The 27,784-nt window shown below is 42.7% G+C and overlaps 1 protein-coding gene across 4 annotated transcripts in view; it reads left to right on the top strand.

The window, feature by feature from the left end:
* Positions 1-27,784, top strand: part of CACNB2 (calcium voltage-gated channel auxiliary subunit beta 2) — a 370,084-nt gene that overhangs the window by 277,144 nt on the left and 65,156 nt on the right. The window lies entirely within an intron of this gene.

The following is a 27,784-nucleotide window of genomic DNA, read 5'->3' as shown; positions in this document are numbered from 1 at the left end:
GACCCCAGGAACTGGGATTTTAAGGAAAACACCAAATGCTGCAAGACTCATAATAAAATTGCAAGCATTGGCTGTACTGCCCACCTACCTGCCAATTTGTGTACTGTTCTCCATTTAGAAAGTGGTGATGGAGGGGGAGGAGCCCTGGACATTCCCATTCACTTCAACAGCAAAAGCCCTTCAGTGTACACCACCACATTTACATCCACCTTTGTCCCTGTGTTTTCACCTTAAAAAATCATATCATTTGAATAAATTCAGGTTTAATAATTTCTGAGATGGGCTGTCTTTAGCACACAGCTAAATTATTGGAGTTTAAGGTTTATAGGAATTGAAGATGCTGGATGACACATTACATCGTGTCTAACATTTAGAATGATGACTATATGAGGTTCCATTTTAAGGCAGAGCTCTCATTGTTCCTGATGCAAGTTAGTTTCTTCACAAAGGTGCTGGAAATGGAAGTTTTTGTTCTACAAAACAGATTTAGTCAGCACAGGAAGCAGAAGTGCACTTGAACTACTTGACCTCTGATTTAAATGGAAGGGGATTGGTGGCTTTGTATTTTAAGTGAAGCATTTTTTGAGTCCAGATTTGTTGACATTTAGGGCATGTTGCAAGGTCTGCCTATTTTTTCCTCAATTTTCTCTGAATGAACAGGCTGAACAGGATGTGAGTTGTTTCAGGGTTGGGGAAAACTTTTGTTGATGGTTCAGGAGTTCTGATGGAGACATTTTTTCAAGTTTTGTATGTATTTTCATAAAAAAACCTCCAGGTATTTAGAGATTTTGATAGATTTTAAATAAATGAATTCACATAGTAGGAAGATTTTGTTCAGAGAAAGCCTATTGCTATATGTGATGTAATGATGTAAATGAGGAATTGAATATGCTGAACTGTGTGCAGACTCTTGCATAACACAAGTGTAACACTGCTCGGATTTAGTCATTGCTATCAGTTTCTCTTTCATAAATAATAAAATCACAATAGTTAATCGAAAGATATTATAGAAGGTATCATTCTGTTTTAAATGATACTGTAACAATGGTTGTCACAAGAGGACCACCTTGAAGAACAGTCTGTTTACATCTCTCGTGGCTGTGACCTGAATAACTTATGCTTAGATTATGGCATAGATTTCAGTATCTGTGGTATAGTGGCTTCCACTGTGAACTTCCAGGTTGATTCAGTTATCAACATATGCAGGTATTTACATATTCTTCATTACTTTGGCCTTTACTTTGGTTAAGGGCTTTAAACTCTCCAGCCCCTTAACATCTGATGGGATGTTTCTTCTTTAAAATGGTCAAATTTGAAAGATTTCATTAAAAATACAAAACAGTTGCTCCTTGTTTGTCATGGCTCTGTTTTTTGGGTGTTTGCTTTGTTTTGTTTTCCCCTCACTGCCTCACATAATTTGTATGATTGTTCATCTTAATATGGGACTCTGGTGATGAAGGTAAATTTTTCCATTTTAAAGAGGGGAAAGTTTCATCTCGTACCTTACGTGATTCTCAGAAGAGATCAGAGGATTCTCATTCACCAACCTCTCCTCTGGGATCTGGCCTTGAACATGATATTTTTGCATTTAAAGCTGTGTATGTGACTTCTTAATTATCCTTATGAGTTTGGTCATATTTGACCAGACAGTATGATGACTTCAGGTAATGTTCAGTCTTCTCAGTATTGGATGTTCACACATGAAGTAATTTATGACTGTTATAGAATATTATAGAGTCATAGGGTTAGAACTGACCACAAGGGTCATCTAGTCTAACTCTCTGTTAAGATGCAGGATTTGTTGTGTCTAAACTATCCAAGACAGATGGCTATACAGCCTCCTTTTGAAAACCTTAAATGAAGAAGCTTCCACAAACTCCTGAGGCATTCTGTTCCGTTGTCCTAATGTTCTTACAGTTAAGAAGTTTTTCCTGAGATTTAATCTAAACCTGCCATGCTGTACTTTGAAGAACCCATTGCCTCTTGTCCTGCCTTCTGTGGCAAAAGAGAACAACTTTTCTCCATTTTTTTATGGCAGCCTTTCAAGGATCTGAATACCACTATCATGCCCCCCCCACTTAACCTCCTTTTTTCCAAACTAAATATACCCAATTCCTTCAGCCTTTGCTTGTATGGCTTGCATTCCATCCCTTTGATCATCTTTGTCGCTCGCCTCTGGATCCTTTCCACTTTCTCTACATCCTTTCTATACATGGTGACCAAAATTGGACACAGTACTCCAGCTGGGGCCTAACCAGCGCCGAGTAGAGGTGTACTATCACCTCCTGTGACTTGCATGCTATGCCTCTGTTAATGCAACCTAAAATTTCATTTGCTTTTTTTGCAACAGCCTTGCATTGCTGAGTCATGTTGAGGTTGTGATCCACCAAAACTCCCAGATCCTTCTCAGCAGTGCTATTGCCAAGCCAGTTTTCCCCCATTCTGTAGTTGTGCATTTGGTTTTTCTTCCCTAAGTGTTGCACCTCACATTTGTCTTTGTTGTTTCATTTTGTTCTCTATAGCCCAGTTCTCCAACCTATCAAGATCCCTCTGAATTTTAGCTCTATCCTCCAAAGCGTTGGCAACCCCCCTAGCTTTGTGTCATCTGCAAACTTCATCAGAATGCTCTCTATACCTACATCCAGGCCATTAATAAAGATGTTAAACAACACTGGACCCAGAACTGATCCTTGTGGAACCCCATTTGAGACCTCCCTCCAATCCGGCATCCATTCCATTAATAGTTACTCTTCGTTTGTGGTTGTTTGACGAATTATGTATCCACTTAATGATAATTCCACTAAGTCCGTATTTCTCCAGTTTACTTATCAGAATGTCATGTGGGCCTGTGTCAAAAGCCTTGCTGAAGTCCAGGTATATTATGTCCACCACATTCCTCCTGTTCACCAAATCAGTTACCCTGGTTTGGCATGATTTATTCTTAGTAAATCCATGCTGGCTGCTAGTGATCACCCCTTCATCCTTCAGATATTCGCAAATTGAATGTTTTATACATTGCTCTAGTAGCTTCCCAGGTATTGAAGTCAGGCTGACTGGTCTATAGTTTCCCGGCTCCTCCTTTTCCCCTCTTTTAAAGATGGGCACTATCTTAGCCCTTCTCCTGTCTTCCAAGACTTCTCCTGTCATCCATGAGTTTGTAAATATTATTGCCAGTGCCTGCAAAATTTCTTCAGTTAAGTCCTTCAGTCTCTTCGGGTAAATAGCATCCGGTGCCACAGATTTGAATTCATTCAAATTGGTCAGAAGCTCTCTAGTGTGTTCTTTACTTATCCCATTCTGCATCCCTTTCCCTTTATTAGTTATGACTCTGATTATTATTACTGTTCATAGCATGGTAGTTACAAAGATTAGTAGTGGAGGATACCAATCTTGAATTGAAGACACTAATCCTGCTGGGATGGAATTAATTCTATTGATATATACTTGATTGGAACAATACTTACTATAGAAAGTTAAACAATAGTACTAAACGTATTTATTGACTCCAAGATTAATTTACTTCATATCTTAAAGGAAGATGAACAGACCAACTTCTTTTCATTTTGAACTCTAGACTGCTACAATAAGTATAATTGAACATCTTCTCACTTGATTATCCGATCTATTTACAGTACAGTTGTGAGGGTTTATAAATTAATCATGTTTCAAAGCTGAGTGCCTGTTCTGTTTCTAAAACTGAAGGTTAGTCATCCACCAAGCTGCTGTCAAATGAGACCTTTAAAGAACAGTTCTTAACTAATAGTGCTTTCACCATAGATTATTGCATTTTAATGATTTGTGCGTAGTGCTTCCACTGTACCTGGAATTTTCTGATCTATAGTGGAAAGTATCTGCCAGTTGTATGTCCAAAGTAGCAATCTAATTAGATCCTATTTTCCTAGTGGATCAGAATGAAGCTACTTAAAGAATCTGGAAGAAATTTTAAAAGGGTGTTCTCAGCAAAGCTGAGAAGAACAACAAAGTTTGAAAAATTGTATTTCACTGTTAATAATCAATCCTAATAAACTGACTATAAGAAAACAAACAATTAATTCTAAAACATATTGTAACAAAACATACGTATGTGTTCTTCCATTGGTCCACACAGATATTCCATACAGGTTTTCCAAGTTTCTATGGAGAGTTTTCCATAGCGGTACCCATTGGGGTAGTGCATGCACCTTAGCCTTCTCATGGCCATTTTTGAAGCTATTTAAGGGCGGCACTGTGCTGACCCCTTCCCTCAGTTCCTTCTCACTACCTGAGGCCTGAGTCGCAGCTCTCATATGCAGTTAGCTTTTGTCCCATATTTGTTTTGCTGTTATTTTTTTAAGGGTAGTTGTAGTTTCATAGTACAGTAAAAGCTGTGTTATCTGGCACTTTACCAAGCGGAAAGCTCTATAAACCGGCATTTCTGATCTTCATTGAAAGTCCGGTTTATAGTCCACTTGGTGCGGGGCTGGCAGGCTATCTACCTGGCTCTGCGTGGCTCCCCAGAAACGGTGACATGTCTTTGCTGCTCCTAGACAGAGGAATGGCCACGAGGGGTTTGTAGTGCAGGAGGAGGTTGTAGTGTAGGGCAGGAGGTTGGAGGGTGGGAAGGAGGGGGATGTGGGGTGCTGGATCCGGGTGGTGCTCACCTTGAGTGGCTCCCTGCAAGCGGCGACATGTCCCTGCTGCTCCTAAGCGGAGGCGCAGCTAGGTGACTGAGTGCTGCCCCCACCCTGCCCCGAGTGCTGGCTCCGCATCTCCCATTTTGTCCAGGAGTAGTCTATTCCAAGCGCAAAAGAGACTCCCCCGCTCCATCAAGGAGGGACTCCAAACATTGCTGGCATTCCTCCAGTGCACCTGGTAGAGCTGGGCTTTTGTACCTAGTCTCCCCGATAGTGAGACAGGACTGTAGTGGTATTGTCTTATCAACCCCAGCAGGGTCACAACAACAGCTGTTGAGTCCAGTACCAACAGATTCAACTTCAGCACTGGTCCTGTCAGTCCCATTAATGGCACAGGCTTTTCAAGTAGTGTCTGACCTGCTTAACCTTTCTGTCCTGGGTTCTCCGGTGGCTCAAGACTCTTTAATTGAAGATATGCCTTCAGCCATTTCAGGTCCCTCCAGGTCTGCAGCCTCTGTAAGGAATCCACCGATGGTACCGGTATGGACTTCAGCTCAGAGAGACAATAAAGATGCTTCCTTGGCACCAACTTCGGTATTGCTGTTTACCAGATTGGTACTGTCAATTACTTCAATTTCTGTGTCAATGGTTGGCTGGCACCTCCAGCTTTGGCACTGAATCATTCCATTATTAGGACAGTGGCACTGGAAGAAAGTTCTCCATTACATCCTAGTCATCACCCATCTCTGATTGTCTCCACCCCAGAGTGAACAAAGAAATCCACATTACTTCCAACACAGAAAATTAACCAGGGTTCCCCCAATGGTAGTAAGGTCCCTGGATTTCTGGACAGATCAAAACAAAGTATGCAGAGGTGTTCCCTTTGCTCATCCATCTCCAGTAATCACTGTAGTTTGGAAACAGGTTGAGGAGCATATTTGAGAGCCAGAGAGTTATGGATGGAGTAGGAGGCTTTTCTGCATATTGATGTGCTAGAGGTCTGAGCATTTTTCAATGCCTGCCAGGCTCTGCACATGAGATGGGGAATTACCTAATTGCCTCTTAGCTGGAGGAGACAGAGCTAGGCCTTGTAAGTAGACTGAGGGAGCTCAGTTGGGGAGAGACTGTAGAGGAGAGAGACCCCTCTGGTGGAGAGAACCCCTGGGATAGGGTTTAACAGGCAGGAAACAATGGAGAAAGAAAACTACAGGAGCAGGTTAGGCTCCTGCGGGGGAAGCCCTGAGACAGAGCCAACACAGGAACTACAGTGAAGCCTGTGTGGGTTGGAAGGGCTATTAGTTTGAAGATTTGTTTGGACTTTCATTTGGACTTGTTCATGCTACCTTGGAAAGGATATAGATTTTTATATGATTTGGCCAGAGGGCCGAGCCACAGAACACCTGTGTGGGTGAGGGGGAGTTGGGAGAAGATGCAGGCTGAAGAAGGCCATTGCAGGTCTGAGGCAGAGCCCAGTGGAAAGAGAGGGGGCGGAGGGGAGGACCTCATGCAATGCTGCAACCAGGACGAGGGGGCACCCACCAGCGGAAGACGCATTACTACAGAGCAATATAGATCTCTCTTTTAATTTGTCAACTACAGCTTTTTGGAGACCAAATTGTTACAATTACTGGATTTACAAAGGTGTCACAGAAGACACATTTCATAAGTCTGTAGTCATTGAAAAATCAATTCCATTATCCTTTCCTGAAACTTGCAATTCATTTGCCAGTGGATTTATCAGAAAAAACAATTGGCAATTTGAAGCCACACTAGGAACTGAGAGCAGAACATACGTCTCTATGTGAACATACGTCTCTATGTGTACTCTATTTTATCTTTAAGAGCTATGCCAGAGGTCCCCAAACAGTGGGTTGTGCCCCCTAGGGGAGTGCAGAGGAATGTTTGGGGGGTCCCAAGCCAGCCCCCATGGCAGGCAGGGAACGAATGCCACCCAGCCCCACTCCACTCCCAACTCTGTTGTGGCACCACCTCAGAAGTACTGGGAGCATAAGCTTTCGTGGGTAAGAACCTCACTTCTTCAGATTTTTTCCCGCTGTTGCCTTCTGGAGAATTCACTAGTCAGGTCTAATACTTATGGTTTTGATCTGCCATAATGTACAAATTTGGTGAAGTAAAATATACTCTGCTGCTTGCTATCTCAAGCCTGGAAAGCCTTATCACACACTATTTAAAGGAACACAATATTGTTGATGCAAGTATGGATGCAAATCAGATGAAATATTGGACTTGGTAAAGTCTAAATGCTGAGTAGTTACAGAGTTGGTCTCAGACTGAGGATACTAACATAGAACCATGTTTTGTAGGCAAAAGGCTTAGGTATTCAAAATGGATATCTGTGGGTGAGACAATCGTATTATTGTATAGTCTGTTAGGGAGGCTGCTCCCACTTCCCACAAAAGCAAGAGTATTTTATTTCAAATTTAGCTTTTGAGGCAGTACATAAAGTAAGAGTAAAGAGAGAAGGAGATGCAATTTATGATCAGACCAAATGAGGCATGTTTATTTTCTTGGTACACTCGAAACTCAAAATTTTAAGCAATGGGGTTGGGATTTATATGGAAGTTGTATAAAAAAGACCCTTGTCCTGCTTCAGGATCTGCTAGCACAGCCCACTGTGCCCATGCTGAATCTCATTCAGTGAAATTTGGGGGGCCCTGAAGTCAAAGGGCTATTGCACTGTACACTAGTTGGCATTTCTAAGGGCTGACAATTTCATGCTCAGCCAAATTGTGGTGTTGTAGTCCAGCTGGGAGGTGATGAAGGGATGTATTACTGAGGCCAGATTATTGTCCATCAGTCTCAGTATGCACACATCTGCCAAGTGCGCCATTTCATGTAGAGACCATGAGTTATTGACTTCTGAGAGAGTACCATCACTTTTCCTCTCTTTATGAGCCATGCAGCCAAAACAAACCAGGGGGCACTTGAGCCCATCCAAAAGAGAGCCAATCCTAAGGCCCCATGTAATAAAAGGACAGTCCCTTTTCTTAGATAATGTCTAGACTCAACAGGTAGAGGAAAACAAATGCATGGGAAAGAGAGGAGTTGGAAAGGATGATGTAACAGTAAAACAAGCAGGCAATGAACGATAAACTCTAGATTAATTTTGCCACCTGCCAACCTAATGTCAGCTGGTGGGGTCTTGTAGTAATCATTCCAGAGGTAAGTCTTAAGGACAAATCTCCTAGTCCTATGTATTACAATTGAGTTAAAAGGTGTTCCACTGTTTTCTTCCAAAATATCCCTATTTATAATTTTTAAATGGTGCCAGCATGCATTCCATTGGCCTTGTAGTGATGTGACATTTAAACTCTTGCTTTGTATTTATACTATTTTAACGTGTTTATACACTACTTATTTAACAAATTATACAGTACAGAGAATTCACCAAGCAGCATGTTAAACAAGTAGAGAAATAAGATTTTTCTTTTTTTTACAAAACTATGTGCTGACAAACATGTAGAACATATTCTGTAGCTTTTTAAAATGCAACAGTCTTTGCTTCCTTACATTCTTTTAATCTATGACCTTAGTAATACACACACAGTTTTCTTGTTTAGCACTTGTAGAAATTATATATTCCATTTTAGTGCATGTTTGCATGTGTAACAGTTTGAGTTTCTTTTAAATATGGAAAACTCTTTGATCCACTTGGAAAGCATATTCACTGTGAGGATTTACTATAGATAACTGTGACAGCAGATGATAATTTCAATGACTCTTCAATATCTACATATTCAAAGAGCATTTTTCACTAAATAGTTAATATTGATGTAAATCTATGTTCTGAAGAAAAATGTTTGCGTCACATGATTCTTAGGCAACCCTAAGGAAATATTGGCAAATCCAATTATCTTACCTTTTAGAGGGTGCTTTTTTCAAGGGGGTCAGAAATATCTATCTATCTATCTATCTATCTATCTATCATCAAAATGTGCATACTGTAATACAAATAAAATATTTACATTGCATCGTTGTTCAAGAATGCATACATTCAGTAGCAATGGTCAGGCAAAATATGTTCAATGACTGTGGGCTCCAGCTCTCAGTCAATTAAATGGAGACATTACTAGTCAGAGAACCCAACAGAACAGTTCTCCATAAGGGTGTTCGCTGAGGTGTGTAGGGAAGAAGGTATTATTTGATCAAACAGGAAGTTTTCTGTATCTGGCACAACAGATTTTAGTTTGTCAGTCAAGGGTGTGATTTTTATAACCTCCTGTGTACAGAGGAAATATCAGAGCTCTGGGACGATTCTAAGGTTCTTTGGGCTCAGATGCCAGTAATATGCAGATGAACCAAAGCTATCTCACTTCCTTCTGGAGTAGATAGTGCTATCACATAGCTGATCAATATCTGAAGGAAATAAGTTCCTGACTGAAAAGCATTTGGGCTAAATTCAACATCAGAAGTACAGATTGATACTGATGGTGGTGCTGGGGAATCCTTGATTGCACTTTCCACTGAAGATGTCTGCCCTCTGTTCATCCAAATACTAACCTGTCTTGAATTCTGCCAGGCTCATTGCTAGTCCTAGACACACAGGTAACAAAAGTAGCAAGAAATGTCTACTCCTGACTTCTGCTAAGAGGAAGACTTACACCCCTCATTCATGCTCATTGACCTAGCCACAATAATCTTTGTCTTTGCCATTTCAAGCCTGGACTTAGCAATGCTCTCTGTCTGGGTCTGACTGTGAAGGCCAAAAGAAAAAAAGCTGTTACAACATGCAGCAGGCCATCTTCTAAGCAAGACAAGTAGATGACAATGCATCATGCTAGAACAAATAACAGAAATATCCAAATGCAAGACTTGATAGGAATGGGGGATTTTAACAACCCAGACATCTGTTAGAAAAGTAATACAGCAAAACACAAAATGTCCTCAGTACATTCCAATAGCTTATTGGACAACTTCTTGTTTCAGAACGTGGAGGAAGTAACCAGTGGAACAGCCATTTTAAACTTTATTCTGATTAATGGAGGAACTGGTTGCAGGCCTGAAGGTTGAAGGTAACTGGGTGAAAGTTATCATGAAATGATAGATTCCACCCTTTACCAGAGGGCGGGGATACTCAGGAAGACCAGGGCTTTAAAAAGCCTGCTCTTAAGCAACCAGAGGAGCTAGTGAACAGGAGCGGCTAACGGGAGTTTTGCGAGGGAGTTCTCCAGGTGAAGGAGGAGCGAGTACATGACCTTTTGGGGTAAGTTTGTTGTCTGTTGTGTGTGTGTTTGTGTTTGTTGTTGTGTGCTTGCTGATGGACGGAAATATACAGTGTGGTCTGTTTGGGGACCGGGTGCTGACCGTGTGTGTGCTGAACATAGCGGCCTGCTAGGCAAGGCTGAAAGCTTCTTAACGAGGCTTTGATCCCTAAGGCCTTTAACACCCATCAACCCTTAACCAAGGGGCGGGGCTACTCAGAAAGACCAGGGCTTTAAAAAGCCTGCTCCTAAGCGACCAGAGGAGCTAGTGAACAGGAGCGGTGAACAACTTGGAAAAGATTCAGAAAAGGGCAACAAAAATGATTAGGGGTATGGAATGGCTGCTATATGAGGAGAGATTAATAAGACTGGGACTTTTCAGCTTGGAAAAGAGATGACTAAGAGGGGATATGATAGAGGTCTATAAAATCATGACTGGTGTGGAGAAAGTAAATAAGTTTACTCCTTCTCATAACACAAGAACTAGGGACCACCAAATGAAATTAATAGGCAGCAGGTTTAAAACAAACAAAAGGAAGTATTTTTTCACTCAACCCACAGTCAACCTGTGGAAGATAAGTTTATAACTTTGCTAGACATTAAAAATTATGGAGTGAATAGTAACGCTGGATTTATTGTTATTACCACAATCTGTAACCCACTTACTGCCCCCCCAGCTGTTTTTCCCCCTTTATGACTGGAGGGGTGTTAACAGGCCACTTCCCCTTGAATGGTCCCTTGAAATATGTGTTAACTACTTATGCTAAACAATCTGTTCCACCTTGTATTTAGCTGAGTTATTTTCCCAGACCTGAAGAAGAGCTCTGTATAAGCTCAAAAGATTGTCTCTCTCACCAACAGAAGTTGGTCCAATAAAAGATATTACCTGACCCACCATGACTCTCTAATACTCAGAGAGTAGTTATGAATGGTTTACTGTCAAACAAGGAAGATAGGTCTAGTTGGGGTCCCACAAGGGTCTGTCCTGGTTCTAGTACTAATGAATACTTTCATAACTGACCTGGATAATGGGGTGGAGATTATGCTTATAAAATTTGTGGATGACACCATGTTGGGAGGGGTTGCAAGCACTTTGGAGGACAAGATTAGAATTCAGCGTGATCTTGATTAAATTGGAGAATTGGCCTGAAATCAACAAGATGAAATTCAGTAAAGACAAGTGCAAAGTGCCTCACTGAAAAAGGAAAAATCAAATGCACAAATACACAACAGGAAATGACTGACCAGCCAGCAGTATTGCAGAAAAGGATTTGGGGGTTATAGTGAATCATGAGTTGAATATGAGTCAAAAATGTGATGCAATTCTGAAAAAGGCTAATGTCATTCCTGAGTGTGTTAACAAGAATGCCTTATGTGAGACACGGGAGGTAATTTTTCTGCTCTGCTCAGCCCTCGTAAGGCCTCAGCTGGAGTACTGTGTACTCTTTTGGGCACCACACCACATTTTAAGGAATATGTGGACAAATTGGAGAGAGTCCAGAGGAGAGCAACAAAAATGATAAAAGGTTTAGAAAACCTGACTTATGACAAAAGGCTAAAAAACAAACTGGACATGTGTAGTCTTGAGAAAAGAAGACTAAGTGGGGACCTGATAAGTCTTCAAATGTGTAAAGGCCTGTTATAAAGAGGACAGTGACCAATTGTTCTCAGTGTCCACTGAAGGTAGGACAAGGTTAATCTGCAGCAAAGGAGATTTAGGTTAGATATTATGAAAAGCTTTCTAAGTATTAGGGTAGTTTAAGTACTGGAATAGGTTACCAAGAGAGATTGTGAAATGCCTGTCATTGGAAGTTTTTAAGAACAGATTAGAAAAAAAACCAGTCGGGATGGTCTAGGTAGAGCTGGTTTTGCCTCAGAGCAGGGAAATGGACTAGATGACTTCTTGAAGTTCTTTCCTGTCCTCTATTTCTGTGATTTCATCAAACAATTCCCATTTGCCCTGTGTTCAAATTATTTTATAGTGTTAATTTAAATCTTTTGTTTATTAATTTAAAGTTTTGGCATTGCTTTCTTCACTCAACATATTATAGCCATGTGTATTATGACATAAATGCATAAATTGCAGTTTGAAATCTCACTGCCCAACTGCTAAATGTTCAGAAAGGACTGGAGCTCTGATCCTTGGAAGGCAGCCAAGGACTTTGTATAATAATTATAGAGCCAGTGAGAAGATATAAAAATGGTAAAACTGCCCTTTTAAATGCTTTAAACATGTATAGTTTTAGATCTTGATCAACAATTCCCATCTGCCAGCCATTAATCCTTTGTTAATGACTACTTGCAGAAGCCTAGTTGTGTGTGTGTGTGTGTGTGTGTGTGTGTGTATAAATACACACATACACACATACATGTGTGTATAGTCTGTGTGTTTGTGTATAATATAGAAATAGCTATGTCATACAAGGATATAATGTCATTCAGCCAAATTCTCTGCTGGTGTACATGCTTTGTTTTAAGTCTGTGATGCTGCACCCATTTACACCAGCAGAAAATTTGGCCCGCTGATTTTTGGTGACAAAATAATCAAGAAAAACTCTGGAATTATACCAATTTTGACCATTTGATGCTTTCCCTCTCCATTTCTTAGAGTGCAAACTAATGTAGTTTCACCATTGTTCTATTCCTTGCTGTCATAATAACTCTCGTTGCATACATCCATACATTACAGGAAGTAATTTGAATGAACTAGTCATTGAATTGAACTATCTGAATAAACTGAAATGAAGAAAATGTTCTTTCTGTACCTGCAGAAGAAGCTTCTGTTGTCAAAAGCAGTATTAATACTTCAACAAAATATGGTTCCAGATGCTTTGCCAGTGCCTTCCACGTGCCTTCCACCAGGGCCACCCGGGGGGGGAGGGGGCGCGCAAGTGGGGCAATTTGCCCCAGGCCCCGCAGGGGCCCCCATGAGAGTTTTTGCCCCGGGCCTTTGGAGCTTCTTCCGCGGCAATTCGGCGGCGGGGGGGGGGTCCTTCTGCCCTGGGACCCGCCGCCGAAGACCCCAGGCCTCCTGAATCCTCTGGGCAGCCCTGCCTTCCACTAGTTCAGAGTTTTGATTCTCTTTAAAGCTTTGTAGTAAACATGTACTGCTTAATATTTTTAGATTTAATGTAAATGATGTTAATAGATTATAATAAATGTAGGCCTCAACATAGGTTGTCAATTTGAAATTTAATTTTAAATACGTTTATATTTAGAATATTAAAATTCTTGAGTTAAAGCCATCATTCTGCTGCCCTTCCACAGTCAATGATCATGGCTCAATGGCAAATTCTGATATCACTTAGAATGCTGTAAAATCTTAGTTACTCTGCATTTACACTAACATAAATTAATTCAGAATCTAGTTCTATTCCTACTGTGAAGAAAATGTAGAAAACTCGAGAACTGATGTGGAAAATAGCATCAGTCACTGTTTTGACAATGTGCCCATAACACGTTGGTGGTTGTGTTGGAGCTAAGAGAATTTTTCATAAATCAGTTTTCCTTTCTTGCTGTTTGCACACAAGCCTGCACACCATCCATCGGATCCATTTTTCAAATACACCTGTAACTTTATACTGACAGTAAGGAATTTTTTCCCCCATGTGGAATGGCTGTATGTTTACTCTCCAAACATTCCCAGTTCATACTCAATGTAAAAGAAAGCAGAAAGAAATAATCTGACAAGCTACAAAGCTTAAAACAGCAGACAATATATTTTAAACAAAGCAAGATGATACTACTCTTGAGCCTTTAATTATTACTTCCTCTGGTGAGCATACATATCTAATGATGGCACACCAAATGCATACCTCCCACAGGGGCTTACCACAAACTAGAGCCAATGATGCCGCTACTGTAATAGAATGAGGCTTATTAGCTAGTGCTTCATCTGCTGGGTGTAAGAGTGTGTAGCATCTGTAAATCATATTATTTAAAATAGCATCATTTCAGGATTTTCACTCTTGAGTCTCACATTGCTAGCATGAAAGCTTCTCTGTCTCATGCTTGGAGCAAGGGATCCAAGAGTGAGACATAATGAAGCAGGGTTACAGGTAAGTAATTTTCACCTTCTGGAAAAGTAGCTATTAAACATTCCATTCTCTCTGTTGTTCTCCTCCCCCGCCCCCCCCCGCCCCCCCCCAAGCTGGGGGAAGGAACTCTTCATAAATATCTAGGCCCAGATCATGGGCTTCATTTGGCACAGCTCAGGAGGAGGGTGGCTAAAGAGGTGGCTTTTAGTCACTTTTATGTTCACCCCTCTTTTCTCGACCTTGTGAACACACTGGTTCCTGGCTTGAGTCAGAGCACCCTTAGGACCACTCTAACTTAATTCTGATTCTCCAGGTGACTTTCAGGCAGGGTTCACTAGGACATAGGACACTCTGACCTCATAACAGCTCTCCTCTAATGGAGCCAGGAGAACATTAGTGTAGGAGATGCTATTCTGGTTTTAGGCCTTCTGGGCAGTGCTCCACACAGGGGAACTCTTCAGGGGGGCTGGATCTGTTAGCCTTCCAGCTCCCTTGCAGAGCCAGAGTTGAGCAAAGCAGCCCACGTAATGACCAGGCTCTAGAACCAAGAAAGCAGTGGGCACTTCCCAACGAGTTATAAAAGTGTTAAAGTTCAATTGGCATGCAGTGTTGTTGTAGCTGTATCAGTCCCAGGATATTAGAGAGACAAAGTGGGTGAGGTAATCTTTTATTAGACCAACTTCTGTTGATCCATCCTTTAAAAAGATGAGCCCAAGAAGTTAAATTCATAACTTTATTAGACACTACAAATCTTGGACTGAATAGAGACACTGGATATATGGCTTATTACAACAATCTATAACCCACTAACACTGCCTGGTTCCCCCCTCCCCGTATTCCTTTCCTCCCTATGACTGGAGGGGTGTTAATAGGCCACTTTACTTTGAATGTTTTCTTGAAATATGTGTTAACTACTTATGCTAAACAATCTGTTCCATCTTGTATTTAGCTGTAACACTCTGAGTAAGGCTATGTCTACACTAGCACTTTTGTCGGTAAAACTTTTGTCAGTCTGGGTGTGAAAAAAACAAAAGTGATATTAACAAACATACAAATATCACTTTTCACAGCAGAGTTAGTGCCCCATTTCCACCTTTACTTCTGCTCTGCTGCTGCTGCTGGTGGCGCTGTCTCAGAGCTGGACGGTCTGAAGTCAGCGCTGCCGCCAGCAGCAGCACAGAAATAAGGGTGGCACTGGGATGCTAAGTCGGCTGTGGAAAATGATATTTGTATGTTCGTTAATATCACTTTTCACAGCCTCTCAGCTCTGAAGGCAGCACTGTGGCCAGCAGCTGGCAGCAAGCGCTGCCTTCAGAGCTGCGCAGCCGGGAAGTGGCAGCTGCTGGCCAGACACCCAATTCTGAAACAGTGCCGCTTCCAGCAGCAGCACAGAACTACAAAAATAAGTGTGGCAATGTCATACTATGCCACTTTTATTTCTGCATAATGTTTGACCTTTGCACTTGGAGGGGTGGCTATGGGTGGGATAAGGCAAATTTTGGGATGGCTATTAACTCCACAGGGCTCCCCCAGCACTTCCCCATCTATGTGTCTGACTGTTAAATGATAAATTACCTTTTTTTTTGTGCTGATCTCAGTATTCTGATTGGTCTGTGGTTTAATGCAGCTCTACAGCTACTGGACAATCAAGCCCTCTAATGTTGTCTAAGTCCCACCTTTGTAGTCTCAAGAAACAAACCTGCATGCACAATATTACAATCCCCAGAGTCCAATTTCCTTAAAGTGGTGATAATTATATATATATTAGGAACAACGATCACTCTATCATAGATTTACAATAGTTTCTGAAGTAAATACACTACATTGTAACAGAAAGGTATGTGTAATTTTCTAAAATGTTACATTTAAATTATATATTTTATAGCAGTTGCTCTCTGTTTCGTGCATGTACTCGCAACCCACATGTAATAAGCTCAGGGGGTTGCAACCCCCGGTTTGAGAACCCCTGGTTTAAAAGAAGTGGAGAGAGGCTGGGAGATAGGGAAATTGGACTTAGAGGGGAGACTAGGACAGGCTGAGCAGAGGAGACTGGGCGTGGGATGAGAGAAGTGGAGACTGGGAGTGGGTCGGCAAGGAAAATGGGACTGAGTCAGGAGCCGGGGTGGATGATGGACTGGAGAGGGACATGTTGGTGAGGATGGGACAGAAGGAGTCAAGGTTGGGGGGAACAAGCAGAAGAGCCTGTGCCCATTAGAGAACTCTTCCTTCTAGAACCTGGAGTGGAAACACAGGTTGCTGAGTCTCACCATTCCTCTGCTATCAGCAAATATCTTTGAAAACCATTGACAAAGTGTGTATGTCTTAACAAAACATGGCTCAATAAGTGAATACCACTGAATGAGGCAGGGATCCTGTGGAAAAACCTGTATGTGATTATGTAACTAATGACTGTATCATAATTCATATGAGAAAGGGAGCCAAATTAAGGTTACACAGAAAATCTTAATATTGCCATTTCCTAACTTTTGAGTGTTTGACTTTGCAACCTTAACATTCTTTTAATTGCTGAGTGTGTGTGTAATACAAATGTAATTGGGTCAGGGACCACATCTTCTTTCACTTTTGGGAAGTGCCTCACATACCAGAAACAAATAAATTAATAATTATTAATAATATTGTATAGTTACTACTGTGATTGTAGGATGTCTCATTTGAGCTTGTACAATGCCATCAATTGAAAAATGAAGTAGATACATTGTCCTATGTTTAGAATTTAGTGTTCTCTCAAATGACCTGCCATTTACTGGCCACTCTTATGGATTAGGAGATAATTTAACATCCGTCTTTTGAAATACACATATATATTCACATAACAGCTGCAAAGTGGTAGAGTGATCTTGTAGCAAAATGTAAAACTTTTACCAAGCAAAGGTTTTGCAGTACAAAATTCATTGTGCTATTCCATTATTATTTCTTAACAGTAATGCATCACATATTAGAAAAATGTGGAAAAATTGTAAGAACATGAGTCTCTGACTCTAGCAGCTGTCTAGACCAGGCTGGGTTAATTACAGAAAATATAGTGGAAAAAGGGATTGAAAATATGGAATCACATATAAACCCAATAGGCATCGTGTTGAAATTAAGAAACATTCATATAACACTGTACTGTAGCATTTTTCATTGTGTTGATAATCTTATCCTCATTTATAATCACAGATAAACTACTGCCCTCTTTTTTAAATTTAAATAAAAGCTTCCCTGAATTATGTTTGTGGTTTGGATTTATGTCCTTTTTTCAGAATTTTCTCCCCATGAAAAATCTAAAAATATGTTATTGTAAATCTTTTTTGTGTGTGAACATCATTTTTAGCCAAAAAAAAAGTTATGAACCAGTGAACTGCTATCTCATAAGCATAAAATGTCCTCACTTGTGACATTGAAAAGTGAACTTGAAATCCCAGCAGATTATTTTTGTTACAGATGACAGCTTTCATCTGCTGGTTTTTTGCTGCTAGAATAAGCATGTTTTCAGTAAGCACAAAGAGACTTCAAAGGAGACCTCTATTCTTCAACCTTGCTGTTTCAAATAGTTCCTGTTAATTCCCCAAATAATTGATATAAGAAGACACACCTTTTTGGCATACTTTTTACAAATAGACCGCTGCTGCAGATGAGTATTGGCTGATGGTATTATACTCTAATAAAAAACAGACCCTGCTAGTATGAGGCTGCTTTGTGTGCGTCACTAAAGCTATTTCAATCCTTGCTGCCTCCTGAGCTGAATGTAAACCAACACTTTTGACTCTGTTTTCACATTGTTGTATGCAGTGTTTTTGTAGCTGTGTTGGTTTCAGAATATTATAGAGACAAGGCGGATGAAATAATATCTTTTTATTGGACAAACTTCTGTTGGTGAAAGAGAGAAGCTTTCAAGCTTGCATGGAACTCTTTGGGTCTGGGAAAGGTACCCAGAGTGTCACAGCTAAATACAAGATAGAACAGATGAGGAGTTCACTTGTTGCAAGAAATGGTCTTTGTTAATGTATATGTAAAGTTGATGCTATTGCAAAAGAGACTAGAAACTGCTATTAAATGACTGAAAAGATATAGCAATGGAAGCTTCCCTATTCCATCTTACCAATGTGCCTCAATCATGGGAAAACAACAGCTAGGTTTAATAAAATGTCAGTTCAGTTTCCATGACTGTTTAGTTTATGGCCACTCTGCTCAGGATACTAACAAGGAGGCTAACTGTGGTGGGGTCTCCCACAGTATTCTTGCCAGCAAGTTTAAAAAGTATGTGTGATGTTGCACTCTATATGATTTTATGAAAATATGCTAATATAACTGGAATATGCTTCATGCAAAAGGTCTCTTGTAAGGTATCATTACAAAGCTTATAATCTACTGAGTGTGATCATCCTATTTGTATAAATGTTCCACTCTTGTATCTGAAACTAGAAATATGAAATATAACTCTGACGGCCTATTGTAATTATGCAAAGTATGCGCCATTAATGGTGGTTCGGAATCTTGACTACTCCCATTAACCAGGACAATTGACTGCAGATGGCTCTATTTTAGCTGTAAGTCTTCCTGTATATGTGTGTGCTGGCAAGTGGGCAATGAAGTCTTACAGTGACATGTGATCATGTCACCTGAACTGGAATCTATCTTTAACCTGGTGTTTTTCCATTGAGAAGGAGGGTGGGGGGGGATGGGAACCCAGAGGAACAAAGGATTCCCACCTCATGCAAAAAGATATATAAAGGGGTGGAACAGAACAAAGAGGAGAGCCATCATGACGAATCCCCTAGCTATCACCTGAGCTGGAACAAGGGCTGAACTGGGGAAAGGATTGTGCCCACATTAGGAAGGCATCCAGTCTGTGAAAGAAACGTATTGAAACATCTTTCATGGTGAGATATTATCTGTACTCAATTGTATTACTGTATTAGTCTTAGATTTGCGTGTGCTATTTTATTTTGCTTGGTAATTCACTTTGTTCTGTCTGTTATTACTTGAAACCACTTAAATCCTGCTTTCTGTATTTAATAAAATCACTTTTTACTTAGCGAGAAAGAGTCCTGTGGCACCTTATCCTAGAATCATAGAATATCAGGGTTGGAAGGGACCTCAGGAGGTCATCTAGTCCAACCCCCTGCTCAAAGCAGGACTAATTCCCAACTATCACACTCAGTCTATAAGGTGCCACAGGACTCTTTCTCGCTTTTTACAGATCCAGACTAACACGGCTCCCCTCTGATACTTTTTACTTATTAATTAACCCACAGTATGTATTAATACCTGGGGAGAGGGGGAGCAAAGAGTTGTGCATATCTCTTGATCAGTGTTATAGAGGGCAAGCAATTTATGAGTTTACCCTGTATAAGCATTAAACAGGGATTTATTTGGGTTTTAGACCCCATTGGGAGTTGGACATCTGAGTGTTAAAGACGAGAACACTTCTGAAAGCTGCTTTCAGGTTAAGCCTGCAGCTGTGGGGCAATTCAGATCCTGGGTCTGTGTTGGACCAGACAGGTGTGTCTGGCTCAACAAGATAGGGTGCCGGAGTCCCGAGCTGGCAGGGCAGGAAAGCAGGAGCGGACGTAGTCTTGGCACATCAGTTAGCCATTCCCAAGGGGGGTTCTGTGATCCAACCTGTTACAGTATGGATTGGATGAATGGACTGTAAGGTGGATAGAAAGCTGGCTAGATTGTCGGGCTCAATAGGTAGTGATCAATGGCTTGATATCTAGTTGGCAGCTAGTATCAAGCTGGGGCACATGACTTACGAGGAGAGGCTGAGGGAACTGGGCTTGTTTAGTCTGTAGTAGAGAAGAGTGAGGGGGGATTTGATAGCAGCCTTCAACTACCTGAAGGGGGGTTCCAAAGAGGCTGGAGCTCTGCTGTTCTCAGTGGTGGCAGATGACAGAATGAGGAGCAAATGTCTCAAGTTGCAGTGGGGGAGGTCTAGGTTGGATATTAAGAAACACTATTTCACTAGGAGGGTGGTGAGAAGCACTGGAATGGGTTACCTAGGGAAGTGGTGGAATCTCCATCCTTAGGGGTTTTTAAGGCCCAGCTTGACAAAGCCCTGGCTGGGATGATTTAGTTTGAGGTTGGTCCTGCTTTGAGCAGGAGGTTGGACTAGATGACCTCCTGAGGTCTCTTCCAACTCTAATGTTCTATGATTCTATGTTTGCTATAATGTGGACATCATCTCACTGGCAACTGTAACATATACACTTATGAGCAACCATCAGATGGTGATGCTTTCTGGTCATTACCAGCCTACGTCTACTCTAAATTGATACCAACAGTCCTCTGAGCTATCCTGTTACCCTACAAAGTTCCATTAACCAGAAATGTGAATGGCTCGGAATTATTAGCATTTTTCCCTATTTTTGGAAGTACATAGTAAAAAAATAGAGGTGGACCCAAAACAAGTCCCTTGGTTCAAACACCACAAAACTTAGCAGTTTGACTCCAGAACCAAACCCTCTGGCTGATCTCTGTTTCTCTAATCATCATCCCGAAGGGCTGTAGCCTCATTGCAGATTGAGCACCACCTGGATCAGTGCCTAGCTAGGTCCTTGTGGTAGTCTGGCTGGATATTCAGTTTATGTCCAGCTTTGTCAATATTATCATGTCACTGAAGCTTTTGGCAACCATGTGTTTGCGAACCACATTGTGGCATTCCTTGGTAATCAAGACTCGGAATTTGTTGGTCTTCTGTTCTAATAACATCTGTACCTAGAAATCCATCAAACCAGTGCCGATGGAGGTGGCTGCTGGGTTTGGCTTTGAGTATCTTCATCATAGACCGTGCTAGAGGATGCTTGAAAGATGTGGATACTTAGATAGCCAGTATTGCTGCCATGTTTCTGGCCTTTCAATGGCCTCCATGGGGATGTTGTGACATCAAGCTTGTTGTGAATCTGTAGACCCAGTTATACTGAATTGAACAGCAGTGAAACGTGTGCGTATTAAATGGCAGCATAAGATTAAGACCAGATCTATTTCTATAATGGGCCAAACCAAATCCTTGAATCCAAGTACCCTGCTATTCTGGAAGAGTGTGGATCAGGCTAGGCAGTTTGTTGAGCTGAAACTGCTGCTTATTATGCTAAGCATGATTGTTTCACTGTTCTCTTGTCCTCCCTACTGTTTGTTTAATCCAAGCACAAGTCTTGCAGAAAGGGTTACTGATACAAGACTGGGGCCTTAGGAGCTATTGCAATACGAAATAAATTAGTATGGATGTAGTAGTGGTTTTAGCATAGTTAAAACTAAGTTGTGTTGACTTTTGCAACAACTTTGTTATGTCTGAAGAATTCAGTGCATTTTCCAAAAAAATTACAGTAGGCTCTGAATAATAATGAACTACTTCAGAGAAACTCACAAAGAATTGTATTATTTTTAAATGGCTGCCTGGTAGTAGTGACACCATGAGTGGGGGAAATGAAATATTCTAACGTGTTTAAAAATCAGTCTAATCTGGAACCACAAATACTGACATTCCTTAATCATATGATTACTGAATGAGGTCACTATAGAGTTAAGGCTGTTTGGGCGCACTGACTTGATTTCCATATCTTGGTACACCTCTACCTCGATATAATGCTGTCCTCGGGAGCCAAAAAATCTTACTGCGTTATAGGTGAAACCGCGTTATATTGAACTTGCTTTGATCCACAGGAGTGTGCAGCCCTGCCCCCCGCCCCGGAGCACTGCTTCACTGCGTTATATCTGAATTCATGTTATATCGGGTAGCGTTATATCGAGGTAGAGGTGTATATGTAGATTTCTTTTAAATGTATCCTTTACTCTTAATTTCCTGGATTTAAAATGCTTATTTAGGTAATAATTACAACATCCCTGTAATCTTTTTTTATTCTAAATATGTCCTATCAATCTTAATATGGATATAAGTTTTGCTGCTGAGGTCTGTGTAGTGGAATATTTTCATTTCTTTGTAGTTTGTCTCACATCCTTCAGCCTCATGCCTAACAGCTAGGGTGATCACCTGTCCATATTTGGGTGGGACAGTCCCAAAATGTACATTTAAGTCCTGACCCTAGGTTGAATGACTCCAGGACAGCATTTGTCCCGGATTCCCTGTGGCACTGCTTTGTGCTTGCCTGAGGTTCAGGGTGGCGCCAGCCTCTTTCCAGTGGGGAGGGCTGAGGTGGGCCTTAGTCTCCCCTCGCCACAAGGCCACTCCCCCGCTCCTCTTCTTTCCCTTGACACCCCACCCCTGGCCAAGCCAGAGCTGAGCAGTAGTAAGAGTCGCCCAGGGAGCCCAGATCATTGTGGGGAGCCACGGACCTTCCATCTGCCCTGGGCGGCACACCCTGGGGGACAGAGACACGGCCAGGGGCTGTTATTGGGCACCCCAGCACCCCGCCCAGGGCAGGTGTAGGGTAGGGTGACCAGGTGTCCGGTTTTCGACTGGAACACCTAGTTGAAAAGGGATCCTGGCGATACTATCTGGGCCGCTGACTGTCTGGTTGGTGGCACCGCGCAGCAGGGCTGGCAGGCTCCCTGCTAGCCTCCGTGCCACGCGGCTCCCTGGAAGCAGCCAGTATATACCCACTCCGGGTCCTACACATAAGAGCAGCCAGGGAGCTACGCAGGCTGTTCCCACCCCAAACGCCGCCCCTGCAGCTCCCATTGGCCAGGAACCATGGCCAATGGGAGCTGCGGGAGTGGCGCCTGCAAACGGGGTAGCGTGCAGAGCCGTCTGGCCGCACCTCCGCATAGGAGCTGGAGGGGGGACATGCCGCTGCTTCCGAGAGCTGCCCCCGCCCCACATCCCAACCTCCTGCCCCAGCCCCAATCCCCCTCCTGCCCTCCGAACTACTCAGCCCTAGCCCAGAGCCCCCTCTTAGACCCCAAACTCCTCATCCCCAGTGCCACCGCAGAATCTGCACACCTAGCCAGAGCCCTCACACCCCCCGCGTCCCAACCCCCTGCACCAGCCCAGAGCCCGTCCTGTACTCCAAACCTCTCAGCCCCAGCCCGGAGCCCCGTCCTGCATCCCTAATCCCTCATCTTCAGCCCCACATCAGAGCCCTCACGTCCTGTACCCCAGCCCCATGCCCCAGCCTGGAGCCCCCTCCCACACCCTGAACCCCTCATTTCTGGCCCCACCTCAGAACCTATACCCTCAGCCCAGATCCCATACCTCCTCCCACACCCCAACCCCCTGCCTCAGCCTGGAGCCTCCTCCCATACTCCAAACCCATCAGCTCCACTTCCCAGCACGGAGCACCCTTCTACACCCCAAACCCCCTCATCCCTGGCCCCGCCCCAAAGCCCACACCCCCAGCCGGAGTCCTCACCCCCTCTCGCATCCCAATCCACTGCCTCAGCCTGGAGCCCCCTCCCACATTCTGAACTCCTCATTTCTGGCCCTACCCCGGAGCCTGCACCCCCAGCCAGAGCTTTCACCCCCTCCCACATCCCAGCCCCCTGAGCCAGCCCGGTGAAAATGCGCGAGTGAGTGAGGGTGGGCAGAGCAAGCGATAGAGGGAGGAGGGATGGAGTGAGCAGGGGTGGGGCCTTGGAAAAGGGGCGGGGGATGGAGTGAGTGTGGGGGTGGATTAGGGGCAGGAGCAGGGCAAGGGTGTTCAGTTTTGAGCGAGTAGAAAGTTGGCAACCCTAGTGTAGAGTCCAGGGCTCCTCACAGTGGGCTGGGCTCCCTGGGCAGCTTTTAGCACTGCCCGGCTCTGGCTTCTGGCCTGGCCAGGGCCTGGCGGGGAAGAGGAGGAGCAGGGGGAGGGATGCAGGGCTCCTGCATGTATCCCGGTTTTGCATTTTGAAAATACAGTCACCATACTAACAGCATACACCTAGCATGGTGATAGCCCAGTATTGTTGTTAATTTCATGTTTGTATTGCAGGAATATATAAAAACTCCAATCAGGATCAAGGCCTCATTGTGCTAGGTGCTTTGCTAATATATATAAAGTCCTGATCCTTGCTCTGAAATTATTGATTTTTACTGCTGCATATCACAAATTTACTCTTCTTTTCTTTGGGACAGACCTCAAGCTTCATCTTACTCTCCAAGAGTGAGATTCCTTCACAGATGCTATCTTTAGATAAAAGACAATTATTTATCTGTAATTCTGCTTCTGTGAAGATATGTTTCAGGATTCTCACTTACTGCACACCTCCTCCCAGAGTTTAAAGGTGTTTTTTGTTTGAGAGTTGTTTTTTTGCTTGCACCTTATTTCTTTTTTTAATTGATTTGAGGCATGTTTTGGATCACTTGTTGGTCATTTTAAATGCATCAAAGAAACTAACTGGAGCCTTTGCGGGGAAGGCATGCTACAGTCAGTAAGTCCCTGGCTTTTGCTCTACCTGCTATCACTGCCCTCCAGGATCAAAAAAGTTTTAAGAGCTAGGGGAGTCCCACTAGTGTCATGCTAAAGACTCAAGATGCAGAAGTGAGATCTTGCAATAGGAGATCTTCAGAAAAGCAGAATTACAGATAAGTAATTGTATCCTTTTGTGGGAGCTCAGCTGATTTTATATGCTGGTCTGAGTTTTGTTTCAGGGCCCCTTGGTAGACTGTTCAGGTCTATCAGTGATGCAAGAGTCCTGCTGTAAATTTCCTGTGGATATTTTTGTATATTAAGATACTCTTGCTGTATATTGAACAATCAAAGTATAAACCAATGAACCAAAATGATGGATTTAAATTTTAGCCTTTAAGATTTCCTTGATTTTATTTTGGTTTTGGTTTCACGGCATTTGGCAAACAGGAGGGCAAGAATTAAGATAAGTAAAATCATGTGGAATATGATTAGCCGCCTTTTTATGTTCATATTATTTCTGGAATACCAAGTCCTACTGCATATACATGAGCTTCGGAGTTCTTTTTCCCAGTAGGCAATTGTTTGAAGTAAATGATTCTCAATGGTACTGACTTTACTAAAAGTGCTGATTGAATAGGCTGACAAATTAACTAGTATTTTTAAGATAAACACCTATTATCTACTGCTACATAAAGTGTGCGTGTGTGGGGTGGAGGGTGTTAAAAATAGCTTTGACCACTGGATATACACAAATCTGGTTAGGGTACTATACTGCATCAATTTTATGTACCGGTTTCTCAGTCATCAACAAGGTTAAAATAAGGTAATATACCTTAGTCCAGTGGTTCTCAACCAGGGGTCCGGGGCCCCCTGGGAGGCCGCAAGCAGGTTTCAGGGGGTCCACCAAGCAGGAACAGTGTTAGACTCCCTGGGGCCCAGCCCAGAAAGCTAAGCCCTGCTGCGCAGGGCTGAAGCCCAGGGCCCTGAGCCCCGCCACTCGTTCTGAAACAACTTCACTTCGCGGGACACCCTGTGGCATGGAGCCCTGGGCAATTGCCCTGCTTGCTATCCCTTAGTGCCAGCCCTAGCTTTTATATGCAGAAAACAAGTTGTTGTGGCACAGGTGGGCTGTGGAGTTTTTATAGCATGTTGGGAGGGGCCTCAGAAAGAGAGAGGCTGAGAACCCCTGCCTTAGGCCTAGTCTTCACTTACCGGCTGGTCCGGCGGCACGCCATCGATGTTCTGGGATCGATCCCGGAAGTGCTCACAGTCGGCGCCGGTACTCCAGCTCGCCGAGAGGAGTACGCGGCGTCGACGGGGGGAGACTTCCGGCCGCGTCTGGACCGCGGTAAGTTCGGACTAAGGTACTTCGAATTCAGCTACGTTATTAACGTAGCTGAATTTGCGTACCTTAGTCCGAAGTCCGGACTAAGTGGGGACCAGCCCGTAGTTACAGGTATATTTGAAATGTGGATGTGATGGATGGTGTGCAAACAGCAAGAAAGGAAAGCTGATTTATGGAAAATTCTCTTAGCTCCAACACAACCACCAACTTTTACAGGTACATTGTCAAAACAGTGACTGATGCTATCTTCCGCATCAGTTCTAGAGTTTTCTACATTTTCTTCACAGTAGGAATAGAACTAGATTCTGACTTCATTTATCCCTGTAAAAGCAGAGTAACTGCAAGATTTTACAGCATTCTACGTGATATCTGAATTTGGCATTGGGCCATGATCATTGACTGTGGATGGGCAGCAGAAAGATGGCTTTAATTCAAGGTGGATGATAAAACATAATTTTTTTTCAAATCAGGATTTTTGTTCAAATTACATTCAAATTTTAATTGAATTTTGTATTTAAATTTTAATATTTTTAAATATAACCCTTTTTGAAATTGACAACCTATGTTGAGGCCTTCATTTATTATAATCTATTAAAATCATTTACATGAAATTAAAAAAACATTAAGCAGTACATGTTTGCTAGAAAGCTTTAAAGACAGTCAAACCTCTGAACTAGTGGAAGGCACTGGCAAAGCATCTGGAACCATATTTTGTTGAAAGAAACTTTTGTTGCCACTGCTTTTGACAACAGAAGCCTCTTCTGCTGGTGCAGAAAGAACATTTTCCTCATTTCAGTTTATTCAGAAAGTTCAGTTCAATGACTAATTCATTCAAAGTACAGAAACTAGTTAGGTTTTGAAAAAGCAAGAAGCTTGTTTTCCTCCTCCAATCTATGAATAAAAACTAGGTGTGAGAAGGTCAGAGCTACTAATTGTAAAATCTTGACGGACATGGTTATGAGAAACAGTTCAATTCACTAGCTATAGGTAATACTTTGTTGAATACATCAATTAGTTTTAAATGCAAAACATGTACTGATAAACTTAGAAGCTGCTCAAGCCGATCTGCCCCCCAGGCAAAACTTCAGTGTGCTCCCCTTCCTGCCCTCTAAGAAGTTTGTGGCAGGGATCTGCTCTCAATCTGCCCCTCCTCACCCAGCGACCCTCTCCTGGACTCCACCACCACCATCCCTTGCCGGGGATCACCACAACCATTCCCGTGGAGCTACTCAGCTCGTCCACAGTGGGATGCAGGCACCCCCACCTGCCTCCCTGCACATCCAACCAATCCCAGATCACAATCTCTGTACCCCGCCCAGTCTGCCCCCTACACTTTTCCGGATGAGCTCCTCACTGTTGGGCTCAAAGTGCAGGGCAGCCACAGTGAAAATCCAAGGCAGTGGTCCCCAGCAGCCTGGCAGGGAACTACTTTCTGTTCCTCAGAGCCTTGGCTGGTGGCCACCTCCTTCCTGGAACAGCCCTGCCAGCCTCATCCCCCACCATGGCCCATGGAAGGAACCGGGAAAGGTCCTGAAATCTGCTAACCTCAGAAATGTGTCACCCTTTCCATCTGCTCAGCTTGCTCATACCCAGAGCAGCCTCTGAATAACCTTTTGATAAACTATTTTCCTTATTTATCAATCATATTTAAGATAATTGTATTTAACTAATAAAAATACCATTTAAAAATGCATTTGTGTATCTTCAATTGAATTTTAATTTCCATCCAAAACAAAATAATCATCATTCAGTAAAAATAAATGCATCATCAACCACTTTCTAACAGTAAAAATGTATAAAATAAGAATCTGAATAAATGTAAATCAAGCTATAATTGCTTAAATAAATGAATATAGAGATAATATATCTTTCTGGTACAAAAAAACCCCACCAAATGTAGTATAAAGTCTTTTTTTAGGTGCAGATCTACAGATTTTAATGGTTACCAACCAATGAGAATCAACCTTTCTTAGGACGATAACTAGAAATTACAAATGCAAAACAAGATTAAAATTGAAGACTTAAATCAGGGTTCGGCAACCTTTGGCACACGGCTCGCCAGGGTAAGCACCCTAGCGGGCGGGGCCAGTTTGTTTACCGGCCGCGTCCGTAGTTTCGGCCAATCGCGGCTCCCACTGCCCGCGGTTCACCGCTCCAGGCCAATGGGGGCAGTGGGAAGGGCGGCCAGCACATCCCTCGGCCCACGCCGCTTCCCGCAGCCCCCATTGGTCTGAAGTGATCGGCCGAACCTGCGGACGCAGCAGGTAAACAAACC

Source organism: Trachemys scripta, chromosome 2 (assembly GCF_013100865.1).
Source record: "Trachemys scripta elegans isolate TJP31775 chromosome 2, CAS_Tse_1.0, whole genome shotgun sequence".
Classification (NCBI taxonomy): domain Eukaryota; kingdom Metazoa; phylum Chordata; order Testudines; family Emydidae; genus Trachemys; species Trachemys scripta.
The sequence above is the reverse complement of the archived record's forward strand: the minus strand, read 5'-3'. Positions and strand labels throughout refer to the sequence as shown.